The sequence below is a fragment of the Lampetra fluviatilis genome, chromosome 11 (genome assembly GCF_964198595.1).
Source record: "Lampetra fluviatilis chromosome 11, kcLamFluv1.1, whole genome shotgun sequence".
NCBI classification, from domain to species: Eukaryota; Metazoa; Chordata; class Hyperoartia; order Petromyzontiformes; family Petromyzontidae; genus Lampetra; species Lampetra fluviatilis.
The window spans coordinates 6,074,941-6,087,685 of NC_136285.1; the positions used below are offsets into that span (position 1 = coordinate 6,074,941).

Sequence of the window (12,745 nt, forward strand, 5' to 3'; positions counted from 1 at the left end):
TAAGCTAATACCACGGGGATTGTGTTGCGGTGCGATAATTCGCTCCAAAAAAAACTCCGCGTGTATATTTTATGAACACACAAACTGAACAACTATTTGCTTTCAATAAATGTCTAAAAAATTGCACCTACACACAAGTGAAATGGTATGAAAGTTAAAGAACACGTACTTCAATTCGACTTAGAAAAAGCAATTCTCAGCGGAAGGAGAATCGATAAACAGCATATACTGAATATAAAGTAAATGAAGTTGTCATCAAAGTACGATGTTTTTATTTTATCAGTAAATTTCCAATGTGTACCTTCAAGCACGTTGACATAAATCCAATGTTACAACGTTCAAGTCACTGGTCTGTATAATTCTGCCGCAGCGCTGACGTTTCGTGGGGTGTCATTCACGACAGCTCCACGTGCTGCCGTCACGCTCCTCCGCTGCTAACACTGCAACACAGAACAGTGGCCGCGTGAATTATCTGCCCACAACACCGCTTTGTTCCACGATGGCTCCATGCATACTCTGGTAGGTTTTTTTGTCTTCCTTTCTCCAGTTCTGGCGACGGCTTTGATTGATCATTGAAAACACGAGGGCGTGTATCTTCCCATGTTGACCCGGTTGCCAGGCCAGTCTTGCTGTGCGAAACGTGTGCTAATATTGTCTGGTGGCATAAGGTCTAATAAAAAAAACACAAATGATCATCACATGTAAGTGAATTATCTGCATTCATCAACAAAGACGGGAAAATAAAATGGCGGGCTTTGGTGCGCTCCCAAATCCGAAGCCAAAATCTGCCACTCAGGCGAGCATTTTGCGGTGCTCATCTCTCCTGGGTCATCCATGTAAAACACATTCCTGCGGAGGGAGCTGGTAGGAACGTTGGATTGCTCGGTCAATGGCAAGGGTCAACGGCGGCGTGGTGTATTCCGCAAATATGGCCGACTGTGAGGGCGGGCACAAGCCGGCGTGAGTAGGTTAAACGTTGAGTTTTATAAGGGCACCACGGTGTGACCAGCCCCTCCCCACCCAGCCCAACCCCACCCAGCCCCTCCCCACCCTCACCTCCCCACCCAGCCCATCCCCACCCTTCCCTCTCCACCCAGCCCCACCCCTCCCATTTTTGGATGCACGACGGACGGACACAATAATCCCCTGTGGGCTGGTGTAACCAGGAGGTTCCTACCAGTATGATACTTTCCTATGGCAGGACACATGCCCATTCGTGAATGTGTTAGGTGATACAATGATGTGCGTGAATCCATGCTATTCGCATTCATACTCACTCCTCTGAAGGACCTCACAAGGTTGAGGATTTACTCCACTTTACAATTTAGCCACTTAGAGGGACATTTTCCAAACCAGTCAGAGTATTGACTTGTCATAGGACTGTAGCCAGAACACGAAGGATATAACCTGCTGGTCTGATCAAAGCGCTGTGTGATGTGTTCAGTTTGCACAGGCCCAACAATATCATGATTTTGATGGATCATCAACGTGACACCAATCGTAATGCAAACTCAACACTTCAGTGAGCTGAGAAATTGGTTCAACTTAAGGCCAGAGTAGAGCATTTTAAATACACAAATTGACATTTTTAAATGTATTACTTCACTCAGCCATTAACCGTGCTTTCTACATGGATAGCTATGGTTATTCTTGATCAATGAGAACAATTAATGGAAATGGATTATTAACGATGATGATAACGCCGCTAATTACTGGGACTGTCGCTTATGTGAGTGAATGCTTTGTTTCAATCCAACACTGGCAATGAAATAGCACAAAATTACACAAAGATGTGACAAGTCTACAAGCATCAAAACAACATGAATATGACAATAAATGCTTTATGCAATATGAAGCCCACAAATGCACCCGTTACATCATCTCAATTCACTACTTGCAAACAAAAGAAATAAGGACGGTGAATTACAGCGTACTGATATGGTGCCGAAGACTTTTCTTACGATTTAGCCGCAGGATTGAATTGCGCTGACGTAAATTGTGTTCGGCCAAGAATTAAGCTCCATTTGCAAGTGGCTCGATTCATACAAAACGTGTGGCAATGCCACCCCTGATCCCCAAACGGAACTGTTTCCCCCACACAGCCACTTCACCCGACTCACGGCACCTCAAACCACCCGCAGTTGGCTTTGTTCCAGCTCGTTACGCACAGCCAAGCCAACTAATTGCCACCAATTAGAGCTCATTCCTGTGTCATTACGATCCCAGCTCCTTTAACTCTTTTACCGACTGGCACCTGAGCACCAACATTAATCCTAATGTTCCGGCCTTCCACTTGTTTTTCCTATAATCCCGTAAGGCCTCAGTGGGCTAAATGACGATTGTTGAGTGCACCAAATGATATTTATTGCACACCTGTTTATTAAGTTAACCGCCCTCTGCCACGTCGTGAATGCCATCTTAAAACAATATGAACTCTTCCATCAAAGCCCTACGTGCTTTTAAGAAAGCAAACAGTGCTACAATGCAAAGGGTTTAGATGTCAACCTATGCACCTTTAAAAACACCGCCCTCCGTGTGCCCAGTAAGGTTGTTTTGAAAGGTTAACGAGAGTTTCTGCAGCAGTGCAGGTCACCTGACCTCATTTAATAATTATTATTGTCATTTTATTTCATTTTCTTGTGGGAACATCCGAGCCAGGAATTTGGATCGCACCCAAATGTGCTAACAGCGTGGGAGAATGTGTTTCTGATGGAGTGCCTACATTTCCATTGAATGATTTTGTCTTAAAGACACTTTGTGGAAATGCGTGCACTGTAAAACTTGCTCTAAATGCAACTTAACGCTTTCAAACTCACCTTACAAGGATACATATAACAGGCGAGTAGTGGACAAGTAGCTCAGGGGTCAGGGAACTGAGCTGAGATCCTGAGTTCAAACTTGAACAATCACCCGTGACCAAATGGGCTTCTAAAGCGAATGAGTTAATGGTCTCAGTCCAGTCACCAATTACAGGCCAAACCACTGTTTTTTGCACTTAATTTGGCAAAATTCCAGCTCTGAGAATCAAATCATTTGGTTTGGATGGAATAGTGCTGCCCTTCTAGTGAGGTGAGCGGGGTCACTGGAAGGGATCTCAGAAGTAGTTCTGTGATGTCCACTTCTGTGGGCCTTCTCTCACACGGGGTCGCCATGCTCTGCAATATTGCGGAATGGATGTTTCATCTCATGGCACGACGGTGGTAGTACAATCGGGATAACATTATGTAAAAAAAACAAGATAATTATTGAAAAGAACAAACATTTCGATGAAAGCAATTTGTTTCAACCATCGCAGCCACCGTCTCCCCACCCACATCAATCATAGAATAACGCTACAAGTGTGTCCATATATAACCCATACATGTGACATTCAGCCTTGGCCTACATGGGTGGAGAAGTGCACGTGTGATGCTCACCATTTCCACGCACTTCCAGATGGATACGTGAGGTGAGAAAGAGTAGTGGCGGAGGTGAGAGAGGACAGTGAGTGAGGTGAGAGAGAGTTGTGAGTGAGATGAGAGATTGGGCAGTGAGAAAGGGCATTGAGTAAGAGGGTGCATTGAGCTAAGGCAGAGAGGAGGAAGTATGCTAACATGGCCTGATAAAGTAGTTTATTTGTGGTTTAGCAACTGAAAGGAAATTGAAATAGATCTAAAGAAACGATTTGTTTAGATCTCAACACCTTCATACAAAATAAGCTAATGTTAATCACAAGGACTGCACTTGTTCTTGACTCTTTTTGGTTTATGACCAAATCTGAGCAATGCGTTGTATGTACATATGCTGAACTTCTTTCACACCATACGTAGCCATCCGTGCTAATCAGAGGTGCGGGGAAGGACAAGCTAACACGAAAATTAGTTCTAAATAAGTTAGTTTTCATTCTAAATTTAAAAGTGCATGACTCCAGTGATTTCCAAATATCTGAAAGAAGAGCGTTCCAGATGGCCGCAAGAGCACATCTGAAAGCGCACGAGGCAGTGACCGTCTTTAAACAGGGAATGGTTTGAGACATACGCATTCCTACAGAATGGCTCCATCAAAATAAATACTCTAATTGGTGCCTTATTCCAGCTATTATAGAGCTCATTATTTTGTCCCAACATTTATACTCACAAATTTTGAGAGTATAGGACCTTTGAAAGACAAGCAAGTGGCTTTTGGCAATCACGCAGCATTACCACTTTGCTTGTTGGAGAAATGTTCCCAAAACAGGAAATGGTTTTTATTTGTAATTTTTATCTAAAGAGACCACACAATTTATCCATCGTAATGCATGATTGTTATTATGGCCCCAATGACTCCGCATCTGGACAATGTAATTTGTCATGCCATATGCTACGTGCCATTTCACATACATTTTCACACAATGCATCTTTCATATGTAACGTTTACCCTGTAAGTGATCGCCTATAACCATTTTGGACATCATGAACATAGTGTAAACAAACATTAGCATCTTAGCATGCATAGAGACTCCCCATTTAGCCTCATACAGAGAAGACAGTCATGTCAGTGAGCACCTATTAAGGCCAGGGGCCTTCATTGAGAAAATGCTCTTTAAGATTTCGCCTAAATATGGCAGGCTACGATTGCAGTACGATCGTACACCTCATCAGAGAAAACGGATTGTAAGTAAATGGGGGCGTTTCGGTGAGATCATAACTCTCACTCAAGTCAGGGCAATTGCTTGGAAAACGTCACCACTCCCACCTTACCAGCCAATCACGTGCCAGGGAAGACGGAAACAAACACCCGCCATGCTAGAAATGTTGATGATATTTGTGATGTTAGTAATAGTTAGGTATTTGTTTTTCTCATAATAATAAGGTTTTTGGGTTAGATCGCGTAAGTATAAATGCGTCGCAACCCTCCACCACCCGACACGGCCAATCAGTTAAAACATTTTTATCACGTTAACAAAACGCCAATTAGTTACTTCTTGAGCCCACCGGTCTGTTTGAAGAGTGAATGCACAACATTTAGAATCTTAGTACGACGTCTCGCTGGTAATTACATTCAGCATCTTTGGGAGATTTCACAGAATATGAATAATACTGATCGCGAAAGCCGACGTGTTTGTTTTCCTATTAATGTTAAAGGTTTTAGAAATTATGTTGCGTAATAATGGGTTACAATAAACATACATGTCCACTCAAATTTCACGTTACATTACAAATGCCCAAAATTGTAACTCTTATTGAGTCGGAGTTACGAGAAATGCTATCATAAACTGAAACTACGACAGTGATATTCTATTTTACCGATAGACCAAAGAATAGTGCTATTCTACTCTATTGCGTATGGAAATATGTTCAGTAGCTAAATGCCAATGTCGAGGTCTGCTAGTCACAAGAGGGCTTTAGGAGACAGTTCGTGTAGTTTTGCTATTCCTCCTTCGATGGAGGTTCCATAGTTTTGGTTGCATGACCACAGTCACATTGTGGCTTGTCTTTAAATCTACATCCATGAAGATGTGTGCAGCAGCCTGTTGATGTTCTGATGGGGTTTTTGGTTATACCACTGTCTTTGATGAATGTCAAAGCTAGGAGGAGCAATCTTGATTTGAAGCATTCGTGACTGCAGGAATCCATACTCTTTGGTTCTTTCGGTAAAGTCACGTAGGTAGAAATAAAATAAAACAAAATATAACATACTGTATCACGACGTTTCGATCGCAACACAAGTGGTCGTCCTCAGGCGGAAAAAAATAATCCAGCAGTGGAACGGCTGAACCAGCGAGAGAGCTGTTACAACAAGATCGTGTTGCGATTGAAACGTCGTGATATATATTTTTTGTTTTATTTTTTTTTCTACCTACGTGACTTTACCGAAAGAACCAAAGAGTAGGGGGAGCAATGTTTGGGTCTCGAATGAAGTTTTTATTTGTGACGTCTGCTTTGGTCCATTTTATTCACCCGTGTCCATCTGGATCTGGGTGAGATTCTTGGATGGTGAAAGCACCATCCCAGAAGCGGAATCTGGACTTGACGAGGTTGCGAGGTACATCGTCGAGGTCTTGATTGATAGGCACGTAGTCGTTGGCAAAGAAACGTGTCAACTCCCTTGCAGCTTGCATATCTCTGCGGATATTTGTGGTGGTAGAACGTTCACCAGAACAGGGAGCCGCACAACATTTTCTCACTTCTCACTCTCAAAATGAGAAAATGACGCAGAGGTGCGAGGAACCACAGACCACCGGGAAAAGCAACCAGGCAGCGAACCAACGCCAACAATTGCCCAAGTATCATGGTCCTCTGCGTGAATGTTTACACGTGGAAGGAAACTGGAGCACCTGGAGAACAGGTCCCTGCGGGGTGGGCTGGTAGGAACGAATAACCAAAGAATATAAACATAATGTATTATTACACTTGTTTAGCCAGGAAAGCCTCACTGAGTGTAAAGGTTTTTGTAGGGTCCTGCCAAGTGTTTGCAGTAGGGGGCGATGTTGCTACACCTAATCGGACGATACGAAGGGAGAGTTTGAGGCCTAGTTCTAGGCTTTAGGCCTAGCTGTAGGCTTTAGGCCGCTGTGAGTTAATTTTTAATTTAAATGTTTTAATTATTAATGTAAAAGCTTTAAATGTAAATGTTTCTATTTTAAAAAAAAAACATCAAGGAATGTAACATTGTTAAACATTAACTCCCTTTCACACACGCGGGGGTACGATACGAAGGGAGAGTTTGAGGCCTAGTTCTAGGCTTTAGGCCTAGCTGTAGGCTTTAGGCCGCTGTGAGTTAATTTTTAATTTGAATGTTTTAATTAAAAGCTATCTCAGGGAATTATAAGGGAATGTTACACTTGTTTAGCCAGGAAAGCGTCACTGAGTCTAAAGGTTTTTGTAGGGTCCTGTCAAGTGTTTGCAGTAGGGGGCGATGTTGCTACACGGACGGACGGACGGACGATATAATCTATTGTAGGCTGGTTCACTTCGTTCCTACCAGTATAACCCACGCTTGTGAGGGAGGATCACTCTTATCGCATACAGATGGAACAGACGGAGTCCACATTTGATGTAGTGCCTTCTCCTGGCAAGCCAGGGCATGGGCGTCAAACGTGTGAGGTTCACCGACCTTCGCCTCCAAGGTGCTCTGGATTTGCAGGGGCGTGTGCCACAACCGCCCACGGATGGACTATTTAAAACTATTTTTTATTTTAGCAGATAATGTCCACTGAGCGAAATAGCTCGTTTTCATAAGCGACCTGGCCACAAATGATAGCTAAACGAAGTGGCCTATCATGTGGAAATTTCTATCAGCTTATAATGTGGAAATTTATAGCAGCAGCCAAATAATCTAAAGGAATGTTTCTAAATATGGAGGGAGAAAACCGGAGGACCCGGAGAAAAATCCACGCAACCACACGGAGAACATGCAAACTCCAAAAATACAGGCGTCAGGGTCGGGATGGAACCCACAACCGGGCGAGGTAGTTAATATCTCGCCACCGCGAAAGGCGATGATGGAGACAGCGTAAATTTGCTCTGATGCTTATAAACACACGTACTGGATAAATCACTTTTATATAAGCTGCATTTTGGATCGCAAAGCCACTCAAACGTACCTTAAAATGCACACTCCCGTGCCCATAATCAGGATACGCAAAACTCGAGCGTGGAAATCCAAAACCCCAAAAAAAGGCAATTATTATCACCAACCTGGAAGCGCAGTATGTCTCAGCATTACACCAAGAGATAATGAGCGTAGGCACAGTAGGTGAAAGAGCAACTAATTCTATGTTCGAGGTCACCCATCCAAACACTGACAATGCTCACAGAAGCTTAGAATCAATGCTTTGAAGAGGCTGGGCTTGGGGGGCTTGCAAACCTCCCAAGGTGCAAATGTGCTTCCAATTACCTTCCCATTCATGCTTTTCCAATCACACTTTGCGCAAAGTGCCAAGTAATTCACTTCCATGAAAATCCTGCCCGCCTGCTCGTACATAAATTTACGAACATTAATTTTGTCGGAGCTGCAACGGGCACCGGGTGGTGTTCGTGGCGTCTGTGCGGCGATATGTTGGGAAAACGCCGCGTCATTTAGTTTTAATTGATTGAGTGAGTGATTGATTTACGAGTGTCACCACGCCTGTTATCTTGCCCCCCAACCCCCCACCCCAGCGCATAAAGGAAGACATGCCGATTACGGCGATAGGTTTCAGTTGTTAACTTGCAATGGCATTATGACGAAGTCTCGTCTTGGATTCAATCCAACTTCCTCCAGCCAAATATTGCTGAACCTAAAGTACTCCTGAACGACGAGGTCACCTCCTGCACGCTGACAACCAACACTGGCAGTGTGCCAAACCTTGACTCTGTCATTGATCGAGAGGTCTTATTCTCTTTCCCACATATATCAACTCTGCGGGTCCTCATACCTCATGCATTTCAACGTCTACCACATCCACGATTTCCTTCGCGCAGCTGCTACCGAGCCCTTCATTACATTTCGACTCAACGACTGCAACGCTCTCCTGTATGCGATCCCCAGATCCCTCTTCTACAAACTCGTGTTGGTCCAACATAATGCTGCCGGACTTCTCACCAGCTCACGCAAGTCTGACATCACGCTAATACTCCAATCAACTGCTTCCCAATACAAACATGGACCAATTCACGCTCACCTTAAACACCTTCAAGACCCTCGACGAACTCGCCCCTCCGCATCTCTTCCCACTCAACTTACTCCACTTCCATTCGCACTCTCTGCTCCAGCGACCAAGGTTTATGTTAAAGCCCGAGTCAAATGTCACTCAGTGGAACTCCTTCGCCGAGCCGCCCACGCTATTGACTCCTTGTCCCCCAGAACATGTCCAGGTTCAAGCTTTTCCTTATTCCCTCGACCTATGATTGTAGCCATCTCCTTACATGCCCAGTTTCCGTACACCATCTCGAGACATTCACATTTATATTCTATGGAATTACGCATTGCACTGTAATTGTATTACATTGGTATAACGTTTCAGGAATCCAAGTGGCAGTCATTGTGTCTATAAATTGACCTGATCTTCTATTCTGGTCGACTGTAATTGGTGATTTTTACCTTAAGTGTGCATAGCAGCAGTTTAACTCGGCTAAATTCCTCATAGAATCGTATAGAATCCCCATGTGTTGCACTAATATTCCGGGCCAAAATCCCTTTTGGAATCCCATTCAAATAAAGTGAAATTAACATGGAAATCACCCATAGAAGAATGAAAATTCCTATATCAATCCTCCATTGCGGAATCGTATAATCAGAAATCCCTGCAGGAATAGCCCAACGCGTCAGCAGTGCTGACGGAAAGATCAAGGGCTCACAAAGCCTCCAGAGCAGAATGGAGTTTGTGTTGACGAGGCAAAAGACCCAATCTAAAGAAAAAACCCTTGACTAATTGAAGTCCTTAGCTCGGCTGTAATAGGATTTTCATATTTTCGCAGTGTGAACCCAAATCTACATATTAGATTTTTTAGATATTCTAAATTGCATATGGACGTGTCTAGATTTAAGATACCTACAATCTGCCGACAAGCTCTGGCTAATTGGTGTCTTATTACCGAAGAAAATGAATTATTTATACATGTTAACTGAAAATATTTAATGAATTATAATGTATGTAGAAGTAAAAACACAAGCATGAGCCAATGATGCATGTAAACACCTTCACATGTAACATCTATTTTGCGGTTCATTTTGAGTCGCAATAAAATATTTTTAAAAACCCATCTATTTTGCAGTGGCAAAAACTATATAAATATATTTTTTATTTTACCAGGTAAGGCCCACTGTGCTATATATAGCTTTTTTCAGAAGCGACCTGGCCATAAACGATAGCTCAACGAAGTGGCTTATCATGTGGAAATTAATAGCAGCCAAATGCTCTAAACGCATGCTTCTAAATTTGGAGCGAAAAACGGAGGACCCAAAGAAAAATCCACGCGACCACGGGGAGAACATGCAAACTCCAAATAAGCAGGGGTCAGGGTCGGGATCGACCCCACAACCTCCTGTATATCAGGCGAGATAGTTAACATTTCACCACCGCGAGATGTTCAGAATGAAGCTGATAAAAGTGTGAAACATTCTACATGGCATCACTAACAATCACATCAATGCCAGTCATTTGGTGACAGCTTACCATTTTTCAGTCAATACTTCTGCACAAATGTGGGGTCCTCTCCTCCATTCTGCTGCCCATATGGTCTGGAAAAATATTACCTTTACACGTGCGCAGGGTGGAAGATGTGCAGGCTACATTGCAGTGGGCACCCAGAGGTCTGAGACCAAGGAAGACACGGTGGTGCTGAGACTAAGATCAGATATTCGAGGTCAGTTGACGATTGTCACAATCGCAGCAGTGATGGCGAGGTGCGGTGCCTTCGTCAATGCTCTTGAAAACCTCTTCACTGTGATTCATTAATTGAACCCATTAACGCACTGTGCTGAGAATTCGGCAACTCGAGCTTGATTTCTGGCCACAAGTAACATCAATAACGTTGATACATGAACCAGTTCTGGGCTGGATTTCACCAACCCACAATGACAACCGTGGCGAAGTATGGCGAAACAGCCTTGGAGAATGACACAGAATGGGGAGGCCATCATTATAATTATTTATTACACGTTACCTTACACAGATCAGTTTTGTATTCGGAAACTGTATGAATGCTAATGAGATACGAGTGCAATAGCAATCACTGGCATCGTGAGAGCTGCACACTGATAACAAGTACAAAGCCACAGGGAAAACAGCAACAAAACAAATATAGCAATTTAATGGACAAACTGTTTTGAAAAAGAATCATGAAAATAATTATTGCAGTAACATTTCTCTCCACAGACCACAGTGCATGAGATTACAGCAGAACGTGAGATCTGTCACTTTCTCCAGGGTCGTAGTCAGGATAATGTGATACGTATTAAGTGCCCACCATAATACTGAATGCACAGTTATTGCACCAAAGTTGCTAATCATGTTTAACGAATGCGGCAATTAAATTGTCTGCGAAATTTGCCACCCGAGAAGTCAATTAACAAAGCAGATTTTAAATTGCCGACCCAACATTTTTCTCCCCTTTCTTTCGTACAATAGCATTGTGAAAAATAGTGAGAAACTTGTCCTATTTCATGAGGGAGATGAAATATGACCAAAATCAGAATCTTTATTTATCCTGGAGAAATCCAATGAGCTATGACGCTCTTTTTCAAGGATTTCCAGTAGGACCACAGTGTGTTCAAATGAGCGTTGCTTGGCAATCGGCTCATTTGGTGGTCTTGAGCCGGTGGCAGAAATGAAACATTCCAAAACAAAGTCGTATTAATTTTTCGATTTCAAGCTTTCGTGACTGCATGGATTCATATTCTTGGTTCTTTTGGGTGAAGTCACGTAGAAAGGAAATAATAAAATAATAAAAATAAAACATAATAAGATGAAATTATCACGACGTTTCGGCCACAACGCAAGCAGCCGTCGTCAGGTGAAGAACAGGGCTGTCGGAAAGACAGTTTATTAGGACGCTGTCTTTCCGACAGCCCTGTTCTTCACCTGAGGACGGCCGCTTGCGTTGTGGCCGAAACGTCGTGAGAATTTTATCTTATTATGTTTTATTTTTATTATTTTATTATTTACCTTCTACGTGACTTCACCGAAAGAACCAATAATATAAAGTATTAATTTTACCGATCCCAAAGGTATGAGCTGGATCGACACTTCGACCATGATATTTTCTCTCAACCTTGCTCACCGAGTCAGCGATATACACACAGACACACACGTCTCTTGCTCAGTTTATTATGTCAACATTTACACGTGGCTGCAAAAAAAAACCCAAGTCAAAATCATTCAAATGTAGGCACCTGCGGGTCACATCCTCCAAGTCCGGGCTAACACAATGCAGAGAGTGGAAAATTTAAACTCAAGAAATAATTCTGCCAATGCAGGCGTTTGGGCAGGAGTGGCGGCTCAGAGCGGCGAGGGCATGGGAGGGACGGGGATGGCAGCGGAACAAGCTCTCGAGCAAATTGCTGAATAATGCAACAAACAGCACACTCGGCCAATACAGTTTGATGTACACTTAATGCGGGTTGCTTCAAAGTGGTCCCTCTGACAACTAGATCACTCTGGGGGAGGGGGTTAAAGAGAGCAATGTACGGTGAGGTACGGGAGTTGGAGATGATGAAGGTCCTCCTCTGTGTGGCTCTGGCTGGGGTGGCTGGGGGACCTAACGCCGCGATGGCAAATCAGTGGCTCTCAAGAGGCATCGGGGTGCCTCACGGGCTAATGGTGTTCGTGTCAGGTCACGGAGCTGGCAGTGATACAATTCTGGGTTTGAATCCAGGCAAGATACCTGTTGATTTAACAAGGTTTGCCAAGTGTTTGTTTTCTGACCGTTCGTTAAACACCGTGGAAAATAACGTACAGTTTTGCTGATCGAGCTTTTGTTGACTTCACGAAGACCTCTTCTTTGCTGTAGTGTCTCCGGGGTAGGGTTGGTGGATCGTGGAGTGATGAAGTCTGCGTGAAGCTCCGATCTGCAGGGGAATAAAAGACATAGGCAGGTTTGAAACAGGCGTCCCTATGTGAAGTTTGTGTTGACCCCTCAAATGAGTTTTTTTTTTTAACCAGACACGTTAGTTTTCCAAACATACAAAAAATATACTAAAACCCTTCGACATCTTCAAACTGTTGTAAGATACCTTCTGTACCACTTTCTACCAGCTACACCCTGCCACTCTACTCCCTGCTGTAATCTCTGCATGATGCACC

The 12,745-nt window shown here is 43.4% G+C and overlaps 1 protein-coding gene across 4 annotated transcripts in view; it reads right to left on the minus strand.

The window, feature by feature from the left end:
• IMMP2L (inner mitochondrial membrane peptidase subunit 2) overlaps positions 1-12,745 on the minus strand; it is a 382,842-nt gene that overhangs the window by 93,900 nt on the left and 276,197 nt on the right. For 2 of the 4 annotated variants that reach the window (XM_078860847.1, XM_078860848.1), the window contains exon 7: positions 11,529-12,510. The gene's annotated coding sequence lies outside the window, so the exon portion shown is untranslated. Of the gene's footprint in view, positions 1-11,527; positions 12,511-12,745 lie in introns of those variants that run through there. The other 2 variants (XR_013637195.1, XM_078860849.1) reach the window with 2 other exon arrangements.